General features: G+C 42.4%; 1 protein-coding gene and 1 long non-coding RNA gene across 3 annotated transcripts in view; one reads left to right on the top strand and one right to left on the bottom strand.

The window, feature by feature from the left end:
* PLXNA2 (plexin A2) overlaps nt 1-23895 on the bottom strand; it is a 418876-nt gene that overhangs the window by 278686 nt on the left and 116295 nt on the right. The gene's annotated exons all lie outside the window — the stretch shown is intronic.
* On the top strand, nt 8299-21024 carry LOC309343501. Its single transcript, XR_014157317.1, has 3 exons — nt 8299-8376; nt 19430-19514; nt 20888-21024. It is a non-coding gene; the product is annotated as an uncharacterized lncRNA (long non-coding RNA).

The following is a 23895-nucleotide window of genomic DNA, read 5'->3' as shown; positions in this document are numbered from 1 at the left end:
AGCCCAAGAGGCTCAGTTGTTTAGAACACAGATGCTTCATGTGTATTGTTAGGAAGGAGATGAGGTAGTGATTCAACACTTAGAATCCTGAGGCAAACTTAAGAACTGCTAGAATCTTTGAATTCCCAAACAATTGTTTGTGCCTCTTAAGGTAATCTGTCTCCCTTGTTGAGAATCATGCGACTGTAGCAAATTAACAAGAAACTGGGCACAGAGTTCTGTGCAGAGAAGAGCACAACACACTTGGGGGCGAGGCTGGACAGCTCTCATCTTCTACTTGTCTTCACCATCACATTGAGACTGTCCTTAAGTGGAAACAGGGCCAAGTCTTCTCTCATCCATGAAAACAAAATGAGCAGTTGGTTCTAATGATGCAGTACAGTGCTAGAGAGAATCCTGCGCAGGATTTTCTGAATATGCAGTTCTCAGGAGCTGCTGGGCTGAGCTTATACAGCTTGCATCCCTTATATTCTTCCTTGAAGGAAGCCAGTGTAAGTAATGCAGCCAAAGGACAGAACTGGGTCAGGATAACAATAGGCAAGCAGTACTAACACAGGAGGCTAGAGGAGAAAAGCAATTAGGTTGGGCTCCTGTGGTCCAGGTTTCAGATGTCCAGTGTCAGGAGGTCAGGTTCAAAGCCTGCTCAGGCAGGATAATATGATTAAACCTGATGGCTTTTCTGCTCATGACCTCCAGGGCAGTGACCCGGAGTGCCAAGCTTTAGATGGTGCAGTCATCAGCACTAGGAATTACAGCAAGCTTTTGGGAGTTCCTCACAGTTCCATGAAGGAAACAGTAAAAACTCCGCAGGATCTTCTCTGTGAGAAAACGGAGGCAGGTGCCTGCTTTGGTAAATGCCATTCTGACCATCTCAAATTGTATGGATATTAAAATATGCCATAGACAAGCCTACTCTGGCTATACTGCCTGGGGCTGATGTGGGTTGTAGTCCAAAACATTTAGAGGGCACCTAGTTGGGAAAGATTGCCGAAGACTCAACTGAAAAATCACCTGTCCCAGAAATCAAATTCATTGTACCTGGCATTTCTGAACCCTTCTCTTCAGCTGTTGTTTCTTCTAACTTTTTCCTCTCTCTCTTGAACTTCCCTGCCATATTTTGCGATCCACCCTGTGGATCTTTGGATGAAGGGTGGTATGGAAATTTAATAAATAATAATGAAATGATAATAATAGTATATATCAAGCCAGACGTGTCCTTCATTCTTTTTGCCTGTCCTTAGTAGTTGTGGTTCTGATCCTGCAGAAAGCTCCCCCCTCACATCTTTTTGAAATGACCAGATGCAGAGGAGGGCAATGCTCCTATACTATTAAGAGCAATAGATGAAGGTGCAGTTTCTCTCACCCTTAAATAACAAGTATCAGGTTTGTTTATTTGCTTTCTTACATTTATATCTGCGTTTCTTCCACCATGGAACTCAAGATGGTGTATGCTTGTTTCTCAGGGCGGCCCCTCATCCAGGCACTGACCAGACCCAGACCTGCTTAGCTTCAGCAAGCTGCCAGCCTCGTGTGCCTTCAGAAGAGGGCTATAAAAAGCCCTCTCTTTTACATGACTCTTAAACAGGCAAAAGTTCTATTCTTCACATTTCATAATCTTACCTGACCCACCAGTGGATAAACACAAGGATGTTCCTTTAGCCTCCTTACAGCCTCTAGACTATTAACTGCACTACATTTTTCATGTAATTAAACAGAAAACTCTAATCCAGCATAATTAGCTCCCTCATTGCCAACGTCAAGCAGAAAAACACTGTTTTAATAGTCTTTCAGGTCTATTTGGCTAGGAAAATACAAGTGTGTGGTTCAGTGGTTTTCACAAAGAAACAGCCCACCACCAATTCTCTTCCCCTCCCCTCCCTACTATCTTTGTAGATTTGTTTTCCTAGACAACACCAAATGATTTCCTGAGTGTAATAGGCCTGACATCTCTCAAAATACTGCATGGCTCTTCTCATCCAGACAAAAAGGCTGCTACCGCATCCCTGTTGGGGTAGCAAGAAAACTGGCAGACCAAGTACCGGTAGTAGCAGTTGCCAGTTTGGGCAACTTTCCCCCCATCTGCACTTCTAACTTTGCAAACCAACACACACACACACACACACACACACACACACACACATCAGGAGAGAACAACATCAGTTTTCTCAGGCCAATTCCCTCCCCACCCTGCAAACATGTCTGCCTAAACCTGGGCTCCAGAATCTACATTTAGGCCTGTGAATAAAAGTGGCTGGCTTCCCAGAGCTTCCAAGCTGAGGCAGCTCTGACTGATTTCAGATGGTAAGAGTGACAGATGCTCCACACTTTGGAGAATTTAGCCACTTTAATTGGAAGCCCAGCTGTGAATTTTGGAACCCTGGTTTTTAAAACAGGCAGGCTTGGTTGGGGGGGGGGAGTGTCAGCTGAGAAAAGAGAAAATGCAATCACAACATCATACTGGCATTCAAAAATTCTCATGTGTTCTTCCAAGTTGAAAAGGGTGCAAATGAAGATGTAGATGGGACACATTTTAAAGGTCAAAATCACATACACATTGGCTACTTCAGAAAAAAATTATGAGTCTTCTAAAGAGGGCCAGACCCAGAACATTTGGAATTGTATCCAGCCAAGATTTGATGTAAGGGATGCGGGTGGCGCTGTGGGTTAAACCACAGAGCCTAGGACTTGCCGATCAGAAGGTCGGCGGTTCAAATCCCAGCGACGGGGTGAGCTCCCGTTTCTCAGTCCCTGCTCCTGCCAACCTAGCAGTTCGAAAGCACAAAGTGCAAGTAGATAAATGGAAACGCCATTTACCTTCCCGCCGGAGCGGTACCTGTGTGCTGCTTTGGTTCGCCAGAAGCGGCTTAGTCATGCTGGCCACATGACCCGGAAGCTGTACGCTGGCTCCCTCGGCCAATAAAGCGAGATGAGCGCCGCAACCCCAGAGTTGGTCATGACTGGATCTAGTGGTCAGGGTCCCTTTACCTTTACCTTTTAAGAGTGTTAGTTATGTTCATTAATTTCAGTGAGTTTATTCTGAGTAGGACTTGAATTGGATACATTTCTTGAATACCTAAGGGCAGGGAGACACTCCTTCCCTCTTTCATGTATAAAAGCCCTTTCAACTGGCAGTTGTATCTTATTTTAACACTGGCAATGGGATTGTAACCTCTTAACATGGAAAAGGCCACAAACTAGTTATGGGGACATGACCAGTCATGTGGTACAGTTCTGCCACACCAACAAAGGGGAATGGCGGGGGGGGGTAATTGCCACTATTACCCTCACCCCAGCATCTATTGCCTGAGTGAGTCGTCTCACTCCAGCTAATGGTAGAGCTGGAGCTGCTTCTAACCATTTGTTTCATCAGCTTAACACTCAATATACTTGGGGAATTGGTAGAGGAAAATTGCATCTGGGAGCATTCTATTTAAACATGCATTAATTCAAACTTCTGCAGGGACAGAAGAAAACAAAATACTATAATCAGCTCCATCTGCCATAATTGATTCTTGGGAACTCATAATTCACACAATCATAGAATTATTGAACTGGAATGGACTTTATGTCATTTTGCCAAACCCTGCTCTGAGCAGGGTCATCCATTCACAAGATTCTTAAGCAACTCTTTTTGCATTGTGTAGATTAGAAGATGCCACAAATATAAGTTTGAGGATCTCCTTGATAGATGGGTCCTGAGTGAAGAAAGAAAGAAAGAAAGAAAGAAAGAAAGAAAGAAAGAAAGAAAGAAAGAAATGATCCTTAGCTATGTTATAATGAAGAGGACATCTGCTGAATGTACAAACATTCATTTTTTTTTTTAAAGGCTAAGGATCAGTCTTTTTGAACAGTCCAAGTGTAGATCCCCTGGCCCCTTGGCCCTGCAGATCAGGCTTTCCCTTCTACCTCTTCTATTTCACACTATTTGTGACTATTTGTTGAACATCTGATGAGAGCTAGAGAACTCTGCTCACAGCCTGATCCAAGGCTTCATGATCTTGGTTCAGGAAAGGGCCATAGCTTAGTGACAGAGCATCTGTTTTGAATGGGAAAAGGTCTGAGGTTCAATCATCAGCATCTCCAAGTGTGACTGGGAGAAACTCCTGCCTGAAACCCTGTCAATGTAGATAATAACCCAAAAGACTGAAGGCACCTTCCTGTGGACCACCATCTCTACCAATTAAACTGGTGGGGGCAGTAGAAGGACATTGAACCTAATATGCAGGTTGGAAGGGGTGTAGTAGATGAGGTGGCCACTGGGTGTCTTTGTGTGTCTAATGATGCAGTCATCAGGCTTGTCAAAGGGCTCAGATTCTGGAAAGGATCAACCATTTTTTATTCTTTTGAGACCCATTTCAGATGTCTGAAACTGAAGATTTGAAATGAGCCTGGGAGAAAATGGACGAGTTTCTTGGACTGGAGTATACATCTTCCAGAAGGAATATTACATGAACACAAAGAAGGTGTTAATAAGTGAGTCATGCAAAATGCACACAGAAATAAATGTTCTCTCCTCATGGCTCATCCCTTGGGTGCCTGGGGGGAAATGCATTTTCTTAACCCTATGGCATTCAATTAGCTCCCAAGTCTTCCCACAAGACAAACTTTTCATAGCTCTTTAGCACAATTCCCCATAGTGCAGTAGGCCATCTTCAAGTCATGGCTATATTGGATTTCCTACAAAAGATAAAGGTTCTTCTGATGTAGGAACCCCATCCCTTTCATTAACAGCCAAATTGTGTCGCTCTAAGTTTGTGCAAGTTAACCCCAGTGGTGTATTCTTTCAAATACAAAAGACCCTAACCAGATTCATTTTCAAAGTACTGTCTCTTAATTCTGATGGATGACCCCTTCTGAAAAGCAGGCTGTTAGGTTAATCATACAAGTAGAGGAAAATAAATCTTCTTGCTTTGATAGGTACATGTGTGAGCTTATGGGCCTAAAATTCTCATTGACAAACATTTTCTTCCTCCTTACCATATTGAAGTCTGCAGAAACTGCAGCCAGAAACATTCATTGTACTAAACCCTGTAACAATCAGTTATAGGAAAAGAATGCACTCCTTTTTTTTTTACACAAAAGTTCCTCTTACAGTGAAATCCTATGTGATGTACCAGCTGACACCCATCATTGCACTGAACAAGGTAAACCAATCCCCTGCCTCAAAGTTCAGTTTTCCCACACAAGGGAGGCATCAGGAACAAGGCATTGATTGCAACTGGAGCTTTCTGGCTTGATGACAGAACTTCAATAATAGGGCATTAGCCTGCAACAACAAATATGTAACAACTCCTCCCATGCCATCAATGCATCAGAAATAAACTCAAACATGCCGTCCCAGAGGAGTTTGGACAGATCAGCTTGTAAGGCAAGCTGTCCCAGGTGTAGGATGTTGAAGCTTGGATAACATTGGAGTGTGTCAGTTTCCCTGATCTGCAGTCTTCAGGCAAAAACTAAGCTGTGCATGCCTGCAAGACACAAAAGGGTAGCCTGAGCCTGGGTTCATCTGTTTAGTTTATCCTGCTGCTGTTGTCAGCATCAGCTGATAGTGTCAGAGCAAGGTCCATATTTAATGCAACTGGCTAATGTTTACCATTACTAATATTCTATCAGTGTACATTATGCTTTAGAGAGGAGTCTGCAATTGAAAACAGACAGTGGAGAAGACAACAAAGAGAAGGGCGAATATACACAAAACCCTCTGCAAGGACAGCATACAGAATCAAAAGTCAATATAAAAATCATGAAACAAAAAAGCAGCACATCAAAACTAGGTATAAAAATACAGCAGAGTGGATCAAACCTCATTAAAAACAGCTCCTCGTATATGCTAGAATGATGGTGGGGCAGGGGGTGGAATGAAGTTATAAACTGTCATATATCTGAAAACATGGCTGGTTAAGGGCAACCAGTCCCAAGTACATAACTCCCCTGGTCTATAATGCCAGAGCAGTTTGAACTTTTCATGAGTGACACAATATATCCAGGCCCCAGCTGCCTATGTTCCTAGATGGGAGAGCAGAAAGAGCCATGGAGGCAGGAGGGAAGTGGGGGCGGGCGTACTTTTTTTCTGTAAATGTTGCCAGATGTGTATAAATGGTGAGATCAGGGCTCCTCATGCATGCAAGTATTTCACAGCATCTACATGTTAGCTGCATCAAAATGCCAGCCCATGTTCTCCTCCCATTTTAATCCGGAATTACAAACTCCAATAACTAAGAAGAAGAATACTGTTGCAAACTAGCTAGCTGAACGATCCATTTGCCCATCTGGAGGCTCCCTGAAACACGAACAATGTTAACATAGGTTGTGTACACACTAAACCTTTTTTTAGAAAAAGAGGTGCTAGAACTCACCATGGAACACCTCCCTCATTCACTTAGAATGGCAATGGTGCCCACCTAAGAGGTGCCAGAACTGAGTTCTGGCTGAAAAAAAGCCCTGCCTTTATTGCACATTCACATAGAAAGCTCAGGACAAGTGGAAAGCCCATGCTTTCTAGGCATAGGACATGTGGAAGTGTGGGCTTATCCATGCTTCCTCTTATCCCACTGCTTTCCAACCCAGAAAACTGCTCTTTAGTGCTCAATTGAAGCAAACAGCAATTTGGGTTTTCTATGGATTGATGTTTGCTATGATTTAGAGCTAAAGAGTAGATTTTCCCTGGAAAAGGAAAGGGGCAAGTGGAAAACTGCTTGGACCTGTGCATTTTAGGCATGGGACAAGTGGAAATGTGGATGAGCCCTCAATCAGCTGGGTTCATACAAACAGCGACAGAAGGCATTAAAAGCTCTATCCAAACAAATTGCATGGTTTTCATTAAATCTCACTGCAGATTTTTTCAGGCTGGAAATGTATTCAGTGAAATTTATGACATGACAAGATAGGATCCTATTCCTAGAACAAAAAAAAATCATATAAACTCCTCTAAATATACAATAAAACATTAACCCCCCCCCAACTGGCTTATTCCTAATTTCTAAAAGCCAGCCCAAGCAGCTGGTTCTTAAATAACTTCTGAAAGATAATCAGTCAAAGAGTTTCCAAGTAGGGTAGTGGGATTTTGTAACTGTATAGGTAGCCACCAAGAGATCCCCCTCTGTCTGAGGATACATGACACCTTTGATGCACAACCATTTACATTTCCTTGGAATTGTAAACCTTCGTAGTTTAGTGTAATTTGACGAATGTATAGAGGACAGACTTTGCCTTTGCCTGCACTTGCCAAAAGAAAAAGGGAAAACGCAAGGAGAGAACAAATGCAAAATGGTCCAGAGCAAGCTGCTTCCCAGCAGACTGGGGTATTTCAGGAGCAGACAGTAGAGGAAGCTTACAAGCGAGTCATTCTCTCCACAGCCCAAACGAAAAATTGATAAATTTCACCTCTTTCTTCTCTAGCCACAAGTGCCATGCTAAGCTAAACACACTATGGAGGAATTGAATTGCTAATGAACTCCAGCTGGGATATCAAGTTTACACATTGTGGTTGCTGCAAGGGTGGGTTGTTTCAGAAGGGTGAGGTTTTTGAGGGTTGTTGGTTTTTTTTGTTCCTTTGCCATTATTCCACCTTTTATTCAGCTGCTGGGAAATCATTCCTGCCCCCCCAAACCACCATGGAATGCCAATGTAACATGAGTCTGCCCCTTGGCTGGTTTGTGGTCTCTCAGCCTCAGAGCCATCCTTGCAAAGTTGCCTCCCCACTCCTTATCTCACATGTCTGGCAGAAAATGACACAGTTGTAAAGCTTGTAGAAAGCGGCTTCCATCCACGACCACAACTTTTCTACTAGTTTGCCGGGGGTGGTGGGGGTGGTACTCGGTGGCGGGAGATTCCCTTTGTTGCCTCTGAATCATAAAGGTCTGGGGCTGCAGATTAGTCAGAGAAAGCCAGACCACTAGCCAGATGGCTGGAGGCTGAGGTAGAGTGGATAAAGCTTGGGTAACTGGCTATGACCTTTCTCTCTCCCGCGTATTGTGCTGCCACTTGGCAGGTGATAAAGCAGCAAGCACAATCAAATCAGTTCAATAATTTTTCAACAGCCTTTTTTACAACATCTAGAGGATGGTGGAGATGTCTCAAACGCACAACCGGGAGTTGACTTGTGCTTGATTTATGAGCCAAGTGGAGCTGTATCTAAAGTCAAGTCCTGGGGACGACAAAACAACAGATTGTGGCTGCTTTTCAAATCACACTTCAAAAGCCATAAGGTTAGCGGCTGCCACACAACTATCTTGACATGCGACTATTTAAACATTAAATAGCTAGCAGTTGCTGAGAACTGTCTCTGGATTCCAGGGACAAGCATTCACTTGATCTGTTGAGATATACCCGGCGGCGGAAGGTGATGAGTCTACTGGGTTTCTCTCTCTTTAAAAGGTTAGCAAGGGCAATAAGCCCCCTTAATTATAGACATTGTATCAGAAAGCAAGTGAAGTTCTGTGCTAGGATCTGAAGGAAGCATTTTAAAGGAGGGGAGTGGGAAAGGAGCACAAGTTCTCGTATTTGCATTAGAAATGCCTCTCTATGCAGCACATGAACAAAAACCCTACAAGATGAATTGTACTTGTCACATTGTGTAATATATGGTTGTGTTAATATCTTCCTTTGTGTTGACCTCAGCAACTTTTGACCTCTTTCCACAGTGCTTATGGACATTTTACTATTATTGTTTAGATGTGAGCTATCCTTTTAGGTAGGGGGAAAGGGGGAGAATAAGGAGGAGGGATGTTTAGTTTGTAATTTTCCCTTTTCAATTAAAAGAAGAAAATAGAAACACCCGACTATCCTTTGCAAACTTTTACAAAACTCCAGCACTGCCTTTGGAGTTTAAATGCCAAAGATATAACCTGGGGCATTCTGAAAGCAAAGAACGTGCTTTACAACTGAGCGAGTTATGCCTTGTCCCCAGCTATGATTCCTCTTAAATGGCAAAATACACCCACAAGCCTCTTTGAAACTGATTTATACTAATAACTCAATTTACATTAAGTTAATGCATTAATTTACATTAATTTACGTTAAGTTAATTTACATTAACTTAAAGCTGTCAATTACATTTTTTTTCATAGGGTTGATACCATGTGAGGAGAATAGATAAGGCTATGATTTTTATTGAACTAATTATCTCTAGAATGTGAGTGAGGAACCATATCAGCCACAGTTGGGAGACAAGTCAGTTTAAGCCAGAAACATTTGTATCATAGAAATTCTATATGCAACACAACTAGACTTGCTTAAATTATATATTATAGAGTGCAACAGAAGGGAAGGGGTGGTGGCAAAGATCCTGGTTTTACTCTCTGCCTCCCTTCTGTTCACAACAGCCAGTCAAGGTCTCTCAAAGTGATCTCATAAGTTGCCACCATATGCCCCTGAGCAACCTCCCACCCTAGGTGAGAGTCGCTTCCAGGGAACCAGCAGACCCTACACTTGCACTTATGCAGAGATGTATTTATAGTGTCTGCACCCCCACCCACTTGCTCCAAAGAGAAACTATTTAACACTATTGACTCACATTCAGACATGAGGAAGACAGTGCAACTGCAGCTCAGGGGCACACGTTCCTAGAAAGGCACCTCCACCACCACCCCAATGCTCTTCGGGACACCACTTTGCCCTCCCTTACCCAGGGAAGCAAGGTGTGTTAGGGTTACTGAAACTTAACTGGTGAAGCTCCCCTTCTCTCCCAAACATTGAGACTGCAATCCTGTATGCACTACCTGAGAATATTCCTAATTGGATACAGTGGGACTTACTGCTGAGTAAACATGTATAGGAATGGGCAGCAAGTGATAGGGAAGTTTCAAGAGCAGTGGGGCAGGAGTATAAGTGAGACACGGATCCCTACAGATTCTGAATCATAAACCAGAATCCCCTTTCAGTGGGTAGAGGCATGGAGGAGGAGGAAGAGAATTGCCCCATAAACAACAGAACCTGTTGTTGCCCAATGTTGCTCAAGTCAAGACAGTCCATCCCATCCTGCTGCATTTTTACCTGTTTCTTCTACCATCACCCCTGTTGCCAGAAAGGGGAAGAGGAAGAAGAGGAAAAGATCCTGTCTGACCTGCCAGGGAGTAGTGGGGAGAAATAAGTCCTGGGCCCCCAAGGAAGGAACTGTTGCTGGCTCTGTCTGGTGGAGACACGTGTGGGGTCCCTGGAAAGGGCTCCTGCACCCTTAGCCGACAGCTCTGACTTCATTCATTAGGGTGATTTAGAGCAGCCAAGCTACATTAGCACATTTCACAGAAATTGTGAGGGAGAGGGGCTCACATATAGGCTTATGACATTTCTCCTACAGCACATGCAAACTTTTTTTTTTACTTTTTTAAAAAATTAAGAGTCAAGGCCCTCCCTCTGCTGGTCTGGCAAATGCTGCCTCCTCAAATTCACCACCCTGGAGAATTGCCTCCCGTTTTCCCTCCCATAAATGCATCACTGCACTTAACAGGAACACAGAACCAGCATCCAGCACCTGCAGCCTGCTCAGTCCCAACTCAAGTAGTATGTGCCCGGCAACTTGGCACATGGGAGATTACAATAACACACCCAAGACTCCAACAGCCAAATTATGTGAATTTTATTTTTATTAATAATAATAAAGGAAGAAGAGGACAACTGGAACAAAGCTAAATGCTGTGTCAAAAAAATAATGTACAAGAACCTTTTTAGTTCAAGCCTAACTGTCCTAATGTTCACTATTGCCAACAGGCTTCTGGTCTCCTAATGAGCAAAACAGGTTAGATAGGAATATATGAAGCTGCCTTACACCGAGTCAGACCATTGGTCCATCTAGTTCAGCGTCTACACTGAGATGCCAGGGACTGAACCTGGGACCTTCAGCTTGCAAGGCAGATGCCCCACCAGTGAGCTACAGTCAGTTGCAGGTTTTCTGATGGTCAGTGAGGGACAAAGCTATATGGTCACAGCCCATTTTTAAGGGTTTGGTACCCATATTGGTTTTGACTGCCTGCTGTTTCCTGCCAAGCACAAGTCCCCTAAATTTTGCCAGCTGAGGAGCTGGAAAAGATTGCTAGCACTGGTGAAAATGGCTACTGGATTTCTTTCTTTGCTGGAGCTGATTAGTAAACTGTTGATTTGAGAAGAGGTGTGACTTCTTCACTAAAGAAGAATTGCAGGCAGGAGACCAGGCTTTGCTATATGCACAACCTAAATAGGGTTGTGCATGTGTGGCAAGCCCATTTTAAGACATAGCTGTTCACTGCCATTTATCAGTTATTTGCTAACTAGCTATTAACCTTTTTTCTCTGTGTGCTATCTAATAGCAATAAATCAAATTAACGAAGCAAATCACTATTATATGGATTGATTTAAAAAATGATCAATAGTGAGATATGGTAGCTCCAAGGAAATTTGAACTGGAGGATCATGGAACTGCACCTTCTCCAGTTTTTTGCTGCCATCCATAAGGAGCTCAGAAGCTAAAATAGATGGGAGAAGTTTTATTCACAAATGACATGCATTTATAGAAACATCCCAAAGGGGAGAGATGTTGGAAAAAGCAGAACATAATTGTTGCCCACATTGGACTGTGGCTGGATACTAGGAAATTAATTTTAGCCCTATCTTATGCTCCCTTCTTTTACTCTGCATTGCACACAAGGTCATTTGCTACTGAATCCATTGCTTTCTTTTCCCACTCACATCTCTGTATTTCCTGCCATGTTGCTCCTTTATACATGGAATCGCACTCCCTTAAACTACTCTGCAGTATGCGTCTCCTTCCATCTTTAAGTGCCTTTGTCTAGACTGACTTGTCATGCGTGGGTGTGGGAAGAAAGGCCAAAAATTGTTGTATGGGGGTGGGGGGGAAAGGCTGGGCTTTGGAAAGGAGGTACAAGACTATGGTAGAGTCCAAGAGCCCTCCCACCACCTTCCCAAAGCTGGGAAAGTGCTAATTAAGTTTTGGGAAGGAGGAGGAAGGTCTCTAGTACCCTGTCAGAGCCCTCAAGCTTTGGTAAGGCAGTGTGAGAGCTGGGTGTGTGTGTCAAATGTTGCTGAGGGCTGCCAAAAAAGGGACCGCATGTTGGGCCGCATGTTGGATCACCCTGACATAGACCTTTGCCATCAGTAAATTCCCACACTACCCTAGCCTCACTTAACTAGCACTTCCAGTAATACTTTGTCCCCACTAATTCATCACTCACCAATAAATCAGTGGTGGGGAACATGTGATGCTCCAGATTTGGACTCCCCACTCCTGTTGACCCCATCCAGCATGGTCAATGGTTATACACAGCATTAGACATCTGTGTGTTTGGTGAATGCATGGAAGTAAGAGTGGCACTATGTTTAGGTGCGCACCAACATGTTAATCTGATTTCCCCCATACAAGTTACTGAAGTTTTATGCTTGTTTTTTAAAAAATAAAAATCCATCCCATAAGCCATTCCCCTTCAGCATATTTGTAATTTTGATAGGGTTAGCCTGGAATATTAACTGAAGGAATCTGTGCCACCCCAGACAACCTCTTTTCCAATTTGAAGGCCCGATTAATACTTGTTGTCAGGACATCCAGATTTGTTATTGCTGTTTTTCATAAGACTCATCCTTTAGCTTCTCCATGTTTTGTTTTTAAAAGCCCACACAGATTCATAACAACAATGCTTGCTGCAATGTCACATTTCATTAGGCATGTTGTGGTTTGCATTCAGCTTCTGAGAATGCGGTTGGTGAGCAAAACTGCAGGATTCCAGCTCCTCTGGTGTACTGCAGAAGTCTCTAAGGGAAAGAACGGAGGCCTACAAAGGACTTGTAGACAAATTACATTGTGGGGTTCAGTGTCTTGTGGTTTTGAATGCAGACAAAGCATGGGGTAGCAAATCTTTTGCTATAGTGTGCACATATAGTGTTTATCATGTTGATTCTACTAAAAAGCAGCTGTGCATTATACTTCAAATTAGAAAAGAAAATCCATTTTTATTGTGTTTGTGGAACAGCAGAAACAATATGAGCCACTGCAGTGTTTTGCTAGGAACCATTTATTGTGACAAAAATTATTGAAAGATTCAAAATCGTCAACAGGTACAGTTGGAATAATCAAGCACTTAGTTTATATTTCAGCCTAGCTTACTCAGTGAGTTCTTTAGATGACAATGTAGCAACTAACCAATAGTGCCATCAGGGCAGTACTTTGGGGAAGAAGTCCAGGGACTCAGCAGAACGAGCATGAAGCTATGATATTTTGAAGCAAGCAAGGTAATTCACAGGACCATTAAAAGAGAGCCAGTCTACTGTTACCTAATGACACTGCTTTAACCAACTATTGTCTGAAAGCAGTATATATACTATTTGAATCCTCAAACTCAATAGTGCTTACCTGAAGCTCCTGCCATAAAGCACTTGTGCTGAAAACTAAAGCAAGACACACTAGAGCAAGAAAACTAAAGCAAGACACTCCAGATATCTGGAGAGGTAGCCAGTGTAGTATCTTTCAGATGTTGTTGGATTACAACTTCCATCAGCCCCAGCCAGCATGACCAATGGTGAGAGGTGATCTGGGCTGTAGCCCAGCAACCTCTGGAGGGCATCACATTGGGCATCTCTATTGCCAAGGACACTACTTGCATGGCTACTTGTAGTATTAGTAGCAGTGGCGGCAGAGGGTACACCTGCCAGAACCTTTTGAGTTCACTCACTGTGGGGAAGCAGGTGGTCTCATGCATTTCAGAGCCACACAATACAAAACTCTACATCATAAATGTATGAAGAAGCTTCATGCAGAGGGGAAGTTGAACCTGGTTTTCTTGGCCCACAAATACGAACAACTAGAAGGTCAAGTGCCCAATTTCTTTTTTTCTTCCAGAAAGGCAAAACTGCTGGCTGCTTAGGTTCTTTTGAGTTCATCCCAGGTGTCTGAGGAGCAAGGGGTTGCTACCTTTCTTTTAAATTACCACAACCACTACAAAACCCCAGAGAAAACACCTCAATCAATGAAGCGGCGCTGATGGGAATTTTGTTGAACTTGATGTGCACCTCAGATTAACATCTAGGGGGAGAATACCAACTCAAGGCCGTGTGGGTTTCCAAAGGAATGGTGACAAACTGAGCGCTTGACTGAACCAAGCAGACGGCTCTGCCGCTATTAGCAAGCTACTCTGGGCAATGATTTCAAATGAAAGTCTGTATTTTATTAATTATGAGTCTGCTTTGCTGCTGAACTCTTTAATGAGTTCCCCAGCTGTATCAATCCATAGCCATTAAGTCTAAATAGCTTGTGTGCGTGCACGGATAACAGTTAGGCTAAAATGCATTCATCACCCAGAAATTAAGCATGTAGGTTTACAAGAATGCACAGCTCATCAGCTGCACATGAAGCCATTTTTGCCTTGTGATAACATTTGTGAGGATTTAAACTTTCAAGGAAAGGTTTGAGAATGTTAACTACAATGCTTGTGCTGCAGGCTAAGTTGGAGGAAGACACAGTGCCTTATTTTAAAGCAGAAAAACTGGTATCATTATGAGGCGGTGCTTGTGTGTAGAGGAAGGGCATGCACATTCTAAGGACTGGGTGGGTGGGGGGAGAGTTCAGCTTTGTGCCAGTTGTATAACTGGTCTGAATATGACATAGAAGTAAGAAGGGTGAATGGGTAAGGCTAATCCCCCATTTTCTACTGGGAGAAAGCATGGTTACCACAAGCTGTCCTTTGAAAGACGCTTCAAAGGATAGACTGGTCATCTTAATCTGCTGTATCTCCTGTCGGAACATTGCAGGATAACTAATTCAAGAGAAGACAAAGATTAACATAGCATTAGGAGATAAGCCATTGCCAAATTCATGCTTAGCTTGGAAATGTGCATTTCTTACACTAAAAATAGCATTTCTGGTTCTGACTAGGGATGGCTGGATCCGTCCATTTTCAATCCATGCCAGTTTCGCATGTGTTCATTCATAGGTTTGTTCCCTCCCATTTCTGCACCAATCTGCAATTTTGAATTTTGTATGTAAATTCATATTTGAATGTGTATTTCCCCACTCAATCCCATGCATGCATTTCTAAACATATTTCATCCTAAAATATACATTTCAAAGCATTTCAGAATGTTTCTTGAGTTGCAAACTGTATCTCAAAACTTAGAGAAATGCAAAGGACAACTCCGTTACGATCCACACATTCATCTAGTGGGTGCAGTTTGCAGAAGAACGTGTAGAAATTGAATTCCTCCAACATTCCTATTTCTGACTAGAAAGCCTCTAAATCAAGCATGAGTGATGCTTGTCCTAAATCAATCAATCACATCCTGCAGCTGATGATTGGAGAACATCCTATCTATGAACCACCTTACTCTTTCAGCTGTGCATCTCTTTCTTAGGTGGATATGTAGCCCTCAAACCAAGACCAACAGTGCTTTTAGACAATGACAATAGTCATTCTCCACCTGGTGGATTGAAAACAAATTACAGGATGGGAATTAAGAGTCAAGAGAGGATGTGGTGGCCTGACAAACCCACCAGGATTGTTAATTTCTACAAAGCAAGGTCCATCTGGTGACTCTGCCGGGTTCCTCCATCCTTCAAGCAGGTTGGCAGGAAATGCAAATAGCTAGCTCTATCACTGCTGGGTTTCAACTTAGTACATTGCCAGTGGCTGTCAAGTAGATAAGATGAGAAAAGGAGCAAGGATCATTTGTATTGTTGCAAATGCTTCTAGTCTCATTTACAAACCCACCTATCCCAGCCAATTCTGCTAATTCTATTGATAAATCCCTCAAACCTTAGGCTTTCTGCCTCTGTATTCACTTCTCGGGCAACTGCAACATATGATTTTAGGTATTCATCTTTTCCCAACCACACAGACAAATTAGCAAGATCTACTTCCATACAGCTGAAGATTTATTCATCTGTGAAGCAACAAAGTCTGTTGATTTTGATGGACATGGTGAAATGCGTGGCTGTGTTTACAAACAGTTTAGTATGAGAACAGGCAAAGTTGTTCATCTCAGAGATGGTGTTAGAAGACATTTAAAGCTTTTTCTTGGCTTTGGCATATTTGTTTTACAGCTGAGATTTCAGCCAGAACAGCCATCAACCCAGGGCTCTTCTTGTGTGCAACACTTTTATAGTGATGCAGAGAATGAAACTCCCTTGTCCTAAACTTTTGCACATAGACTATACAACACCAACAGAATTGTTTTTACCATCAGATCTGTCAAGCAAGGAAATAAGTATCCTACATCTCCAGGGCCATCAGCCCAACCATTTCCACCAGTGGGTGATTCACTTAAGAAAATAAAGTAGCTAATTATTTAACAACCTCCCTGTAATCCTAGCAGCACTAATGGGTTCTGCTGTCTTACCGCTGCTCTCGTTTAAAGCTTGTAAAGCTAAGCAAGAGAGGCAGGAGGTTAAAAATATCACCTTCCAAGCAAAACAGCATCATGTTTGGATCTTCTCAGAGAAATTAAAGCAACAAAAGGGCCGTGAACTTGCTCGTAGTGTAACCAAGAGACACACTCCTCTCGCTGCTGTACATGTCCATCTGGCAAAGACATACTTTCGATTTTAGCAAGAGCAATGACGACTGGACAACAAGGGTGATGTGCACATGGCAAAGAGGCCAGAAGAAATGAAAGCTGCATGGCAGGCAACACATTCGTTCATCTTATGAATACTGTACATCTATTCATATCTGAAATTATACAACTGCTACTGGTGCATGCGCCTGCCGTACACAGCATGAAATTAAAATTCCTCCTCAGTATCACATTGCAAGCTAGAGTTGTTCCACAGAGCCGACAGAAAATGTATCCATTGGCTTCCTCAGCACCGGGATTGGAAGCCAGTGGGGTGAGGGAGACAGGTCTATCGCCTGAGGTAAAAATATTCCATTTCCAAAATAAATCCCGTAGAAATATTGCTAGCCTAGAGCATATCTCTTGGTATTAATTTCACAGTATGGATTCATGCATAACTTCCGCACTGCTCCCCTCCCTCCCTCCCTCCCTCCCTCCCTCCCTCCACGCTCACTCTTTTCCCTCTTATCTTTCCAGAACAAACACAATGTGAAAGCTAATTCTAGTAGCCTTTCAGCCCAGAGTCCACCCAATGTCAGTGGTCCTGCTGGAAATGTACTATGCAAGGGAAGTATGAAGAGAACAAAGGGACACTAACTGAAGGAACTGGGGACAAATGAGGGCTTTTGTGTGCTTCATGCTGCAGTAGTTGAAATGGAAACATGTGCTGTGACACACTCTACACAAGGGTCTCTACATTCATTTTGATTAGGTTCAATTCAAACATTACCCCAGATACATAGTTGGTGCCAAGGACTCTATCTGCAGGCCTACCTCTCCATATGGTTAGCTATTTATGTGTGGCAAACCAGGCCATGTATGCAAGCAAAGTTAGCTGAATAGGAAAGACTTAAGAACATAAGCTGAAAGCTGCTGGATCAGGCCAGTGGCCCATCTAGTCCAGCATCCTGTTCTCACAGTGGCCAGCCAGATGTCTATGGGAAATCTGCAAGCAGGACCTGAGTATAACAGCACTCTCTGGTGGTTTCCAGCAACTGGAATTCAGAAGCATACTGCCTCCATCAGTAGAAATAGAACATAGCCATCAATAGCTTTATCCCCCGTGAATTTGTGTAATTCTCTTTAATAACCATCTACTTCACCCATGTAGATGGTCTAGCCCACATGGGCACCAGTTCACCTGGAGTGGTACACCTGCAGTTATGTTAACCATGCTGAATTGAATCACACACTACTTGACCCTCGTTTATTAGTTTTTTCAACCAAAAAAACCCCCTTTGTTGTGAAATCACTGCTATAGATCACTGTTCCATTTTTACAGATGAGAAACTGAGGCTGAAAAGATAATGACATGCCCAAGGCTATCTGGCTTTGGCACAATGTGAACCTCCTTTTCTGGCCTGACACAGTCTAGACGTTTGGAACTCCAAAATCTCATCAGCCCCAGCCAGCATGGCCAATGATCAGGGAGATGGAAGCTGTAGTTCAAAACTGTACTGCAGCTCCAGAAAAGTAAAGGAAGTTAGTGTATCTTATATCTCAGAGTATTTGGCCCATTTGGCGCAACGGACTCAAATCTGGCTAACTGCGACGCTCCAGGTCTCAATGTAATTTATTATTATTATTCAATTTATACACTGCCGTATACCCAGGGGTCTCAGGGCGGTTCACAAACAAGACCACAGCATATAAAATCAAACAAAAAACAATAACCTAATAACCCCCCCCCAAAGAACCACATTCTAAAAGGGCATTGGATGTCAATAAGATCAACCAAAGGCCTGGTTTAAAAAGGAACATGTTTGCCTGGTGCATAAAGGTATATAATGAAGGTGCCAGGCAAACTACCTTGGGGAGAGCATTCCATAGATGGGGAGCCACTGCAGAGAAAGCCTGTTCTCATGTTGCCACCCTCCGAACCTCTCGATATCAATTTTAAACTAGGAATGACATTATCTTCATCTTCATCATCTACATTTATATATTCACCCTATAACAGAGGTTCTCGTGGCAGCTTACAAAGCAATAAATAATAAATAAATACAGCATAAATCAATAAAACTATTAAAAATTACTTAAACTTTAAGGCACAATTTATAACAATTTAAAATTGAGAGGTCCAGAATGTGAAGCTGAAGTTGTTTAAAAGGCTTGGATGAATAGCTGCAGTGGTGCACATGGTATTGTAGTCATACCAGTGTGACTGCTGCTTACCTGGATGGGTGGGGCCTGGGGCATGTAGTTCCATCATCAAAAACACTGTGGTTAACCAGACGATTGTGCCAGCTCAGCTGTATGGTGGTGTGACTTTGCTATCATCCCGCCCCAGTCCTGTCCAGGTAAGCAGCAGTGATATGTATCTCAGGAGAGTGGCTTTCTGGCTCCATCCCACATGTCCCACTACTGGTGAATAGAAAGGTGTTCACCTAGTGCTGAAAAGACCACACAGATGGCACCAGGTGCACCTCTGGAAATATGATTCCATAGCTGGAGTGCCACTACTAAAGAAGCCTCATTTCATTTATCAGGGGAATCCAGAGCAGGGAAGAGATATCAAGGCTCAGGTAGGCACATGTAGGAGAATACATTCTTTCAGCTAACCTTACACATGTCTCCATCACTGAACTACACCCCAGTCCTTAGTTCTTTGAATCTTAATAATTTCTGGTTAAGTCTTAGGTGTTAGCCTATGCTGCTTCATTATGTAGTATGATTATGTGCCTGAAACATGCCAGCAAATTAAAAATGTGCTGATTTGTGATTGCCGGTATTTGCCGAAAATCTAAAGTGATAAATGGCATAAGGTATAAAGAAAATGTGTTTGAGGCTTCCAGTAGAGCGCCAGGAAACCAATCCAGAAAGATGAGGCTAGAAATGAAATTGTCTCCCCTTGTGATTGAATTTTCTTTCCTAATGCTTAATTATTTTCACACATTAGAGCGACAGGTCTGTCAACTTGCAGAAAGTAGACTTTGAGGACCCCCATCATAGTCGGCTGAATTAGGCCTTAAGAGGAATCCCTGGTGAGTGAGAATTGAATCTACTTGAGAACTCAAAAGCATGCACTCTATGTCGTGCCATTTTGATTGATCTAATAACGTGCTTACGTTAATTTGGAAGTTGAAATCTTCTTGAGTAACATATCTTTTTTTCTGATGGAGGAACTGAGACATCTGTGCACACCTTTTAAGTGTAAAAATATCTCAAAAATACTAGATGCTAGACAATCTGGTTTTAGCTAGTCCGGGCACTAGGAGCAGGAATGCTCAAATAAATGCCCCTGTCTCATATAATGTGATCCTTGTGGTGGGTAAGAACAGCCTCTTGGGGGGTCATGGTGGCCCTTGGGAACTTTGAAAGAGTTGAAAGCAGAGGTAAAAATGGAACCTCTGACCACAGCACCTTCCTTTTTTAGGAAAGCCTTAGACAAATCTGAGGATGGAAAGCGAACAGCTGCAGAGTTCTGCATTGCTCTGTGTAGAGTTTTTGCTCAGAGACAAACATACCAAAAATATACAATTAAACCACAGCTACAGTTATAGTGGCTTTTACCTACTATTAATAGGTTTTCTGCCTCAATGGCACTGGGTTAGAAAGAAAGAAATGAACAGTGCCTCTTTCTCCTCTTAGAGAAGGTTTCTAGATGCAGAACTTAGAAGTAGTACAGTACTGTCAAACTGGACAAACCGTCTCTGTGCCTTTAAGAGAATGAGGTGGGGGGGATCTATATTCATGTTAGGATCCACACTAGCAAGTCAAGATTGCATGAAAAGGATGAGATTGTGTATATGATCACATATGGATATGTGATCTAATGCACACAATCACATAGAAAATTATTCACAAACAAGCACAATAAATGGAAATCTGTGCAAGTGGAAGCTATGCATGTGTTACCTCTGAAATTGCAGAAATTTTCCATGTAAAATGGAAACACGGGCCAAGTGAAATGTGGGGTAGAGCCAACCAGTGGAGGAATTACAAAATGGAATGGGGAAAATAATTGTCCACCTGTACATATGACTTGTACCGGTTACAGCGTTCTTCTGTGTGGCCTGGCCTCTGTTGGGTTAGAAGCCATAAGCAGCTCCAAGAAAAGCTGTTTCAAGAGTGTTTCTGGCCCAGGTGAAAACAGAATTTGCCAACATTCTCATAAGGAAGGCTGTTGTACTGTTACAGCTTGCCCAGATTTATTCATTGTAGGTTTGAAAAAAGAGTCAAACTCACTAGTGTTAATTCAAACCATATTTTATGAGTTCATACTAAAAGAACATTAGTGACCAGCAAAGGTGTTAACAAGGACAAGGTGCTACCTGTCTTGTATACAGTAAAATGGGAAAAGGAAAGCCACTCATTTTGTACTCCAAATATTTCATATCCCAATTCTATTTTGCAGATTTTGTGAAAACCACCTTCTAAAAGGCAAACATCTGAAAGGAGCTGTGAAGAAGATAATGTTCCACCTCTGTTTACAACTGTACAAATATACAGTACAATCCTTCTTCTCTATCTTCTTTGCAAATATATGGTTCATGCCCTGGTAATTTCTCACTCTGACTACTGCAGTCTTCTTCTCTTTGGTCTCCCATTTTCTTACCTCAGCCTCCTTGCTTTTTAGTGCTTTTTAGTACAGTGGTACCTCGGGTTAAGAACTTAAATCGTTCTGGAGGTCCGTTCTTAACCTAAAACTGTTTTTAACCTGAGGTACCACTTTAGCTAATGGGGCCTCCCGCTGTCCATGTGCCACCGCCACACAATTTCTGTTCTCATCCTGAAGCAAAGTTCTTATCCCGAGGTACTATTTCTGGGCTAGCGGAGTCTGTAAACTGAAGTATCTGTAACCCGAGGTACCACTGTATCCACTTTGCTGTTATTCTTTTGCTGCACGTTCTTTTTATCCTGCTACTTTTTCTTTTCTTATTCATGCTTCCCTTCCTCTGGTGAACTACCCAGAGAACATTTTGTAAACTGGTGGCATGTGAATACCATAAATAGCAATGATGGTAGCACTTCATTGGATACTGCCCACCTCCATGGCAGAACTCCTGCCTCTACTCTCTCCATGAGCCACCTGCACCCTCCCCAAATCTGCTCCAGAGGAAACTCTGGAGCAAGGAGAAACCCAGAACAGATTTAGATTGTGCACAGGGAGATGAAGGTCCATTGTGCAGCCAACAGAGAATAAAGCATAGTAATCAAATAAATGCCCAACATATGACAGAAACTCTAGTGTAAAAAACCTTCCATTTCCATTTCTGGTGGTGATTTTAGTGAAGTTTATAGGGTTCTTTTCCTTGTTTTTTTTAAAACAGCTGTTCTCATGGTTTTATCTTTTGTCTGTGGATGATCACTGGATCAGGGAAGCAGTGTATGAAGGACAAGATTCATATTTCTGACACAGGAAAAAGGAACTGCTGCACATTTTCTTTATCTCTACAGTTGTGCTTCCATGCTGAATTAAAAACCAAAAGAACCCACATAGAAACAATCCTCTTTTTTAAAAAACGCTGAAATTTGTGTGTTTTCAGGGTAGTGATGATTTGGGACAGGACGGAGAAGGGAAATACCCTGCTAGTTTGCAAAAAAAAAAAAACCTGCCACAAAAACATGTCACATAGTGTGCAATGCTTAAGAATGTTAGCTTATTATATATGCAGAGAAACAGTGGGGAAAATCTATATTGTATTGTAAAACGATAGAGGATTAATCCCTCTAGGTAACAGAATCCCTCATAAATAGCAAATGGGGGAGATATCCATAGTATTATACTTTATCACACTTTCTGTCAAAATATCCCCCGCAGGGAGTCTTTCACATGATGATATCACCAGTAGAGTCTTACTCGAGGAAGATGATTTTTAACCAGACAGCAGAAAACCATCAATATATTTCTTAGTGAGATGAGTATGTAAGTAGACACCTTATAGTTATATCTAGTCGGTTATTCCTCTTCCTTATGTAGTGTAGCTACTTTATTTTTATGAGTCTATATACCACAGTACATACTACACAGTTTATTGTTAATAATACAAGACTGACTTATATTGACATAGCACTTCCTATTCTTTATAGATTTAAAGGACCGAAATCAGTTAGCCCATAATGTGCTGCTACCCCAAGGGCAATAAGTGGCAGCTGTTTAAGCAAACAAGCTGCATAGAGCAGATGCTGGGAAGGGACTTCCTATGGAGTGCTATCCTATGGAGTTGGAAAAGCACTTGATGCCACAAACATACCCTATGTACCCTTGGTGGAGGATGGGTGGGAAATTAGCATAAAATATCAAAAAAGTGCCACCATGCAATACTAGGGGTAGACTGCCCTCTGTTGCAATTCTGCTAGCCTATCCCCTCCTCAAATGCCTGATGAGCTTGCACAGGTAATTCTAATTCCTTAAGGATCTGATTGCAGTCTGCCTCTCGGAAAGATAAATACTGTGCAGTCTTCTGATGGTTGCTAAGGCAATTTAAGTCTCTGAAAAAATGTAGGCAATCCTATGCTGAATAATAGGTCTAAATGTTTGAGGTCATACATGGAGTTCTTATGCACCCTTGGCCTGCACCTCATCAGTTTGCATTAGTGTAGCTACGTGATCACTTATTCCAGCACAGATAAGGCCTTGTCCTCTTACCCCGAAACATTTCAAAGGAATACAACTTCATAGTGATTGCAGTTTCATTTATCTCCCATGTAACATATAAGAACTCAACCCAGCAAGACCAAATCACTGTATCTGAGCATTACTGAAAGTTCTAGATAAACTAGTTCCAGTGATTTAAATAAGAAAAAAAATCTCCCTCCTATCCCCCCCCCCCCATTCTGAAGCACAGAGCCCTTATTTGAAAACAGATGATGCAAGTAGCTGGCATGCCCCATTAAGCTCAGCCATGGGTCTTTCTGCCTTGGTAAATTTGGCTTTGTGGCTGATCCTGCAAGGCACTCACCTAGAAGGGAGAGGGTCTGCTTATTATCTCTTCTGATTCCTTGATGCTCCAAATCAGTGACCCCTAACCTGTCACTCTGCATTTGCCCTAGATGCTTTACACATGGCAGGGTCAAAGCCATTACAATTGATCTCAGCCAAGTCCCCACACTTAATCTTTTCATTGCACTGCAGTGGGTTAGGCATTTTCTTTATCAATAGCTGCATCATCTTCTTCTTCTTTCTCAGGCTGACAAAGCTTTTGATGCAGGGCTTAAGGTGCCTGTTCCCTACTGGGGCCAAATCTGAAGGATCAATGAGCATAGAAGGCAAGGGGAAATGTGCAAGTGCCAACTTTTGCATTTATCTTAATCACTTGTTTATTCTGAGAATCTGAGCTCCCTAAATTCTGGAAACTCCCATCTTCATTTCAAAACAAAATTTAGCCTTTGTTTTGCAGCAGCCAACTTGGAAACCTGCTT

The sequence above is a fragment of the Podarcis erhardii genome, assembly GCF_964252035.2.
Source record: "Podarcis erhardii genome assembly, chromosome: 6".
In the NCBI taxonomy this organism is placed as follows: domain Eukaryota; kingdom Metazoa; phylum Chordata; class Lepidosauria; order Squamata; family Lacertidae; genus Podarcis; species Podarcis erhardii.
Note: the sequence above shows the minus strand (reverse complement) of the source record. Positions and strands in the feature narration are given on the sequence as shown.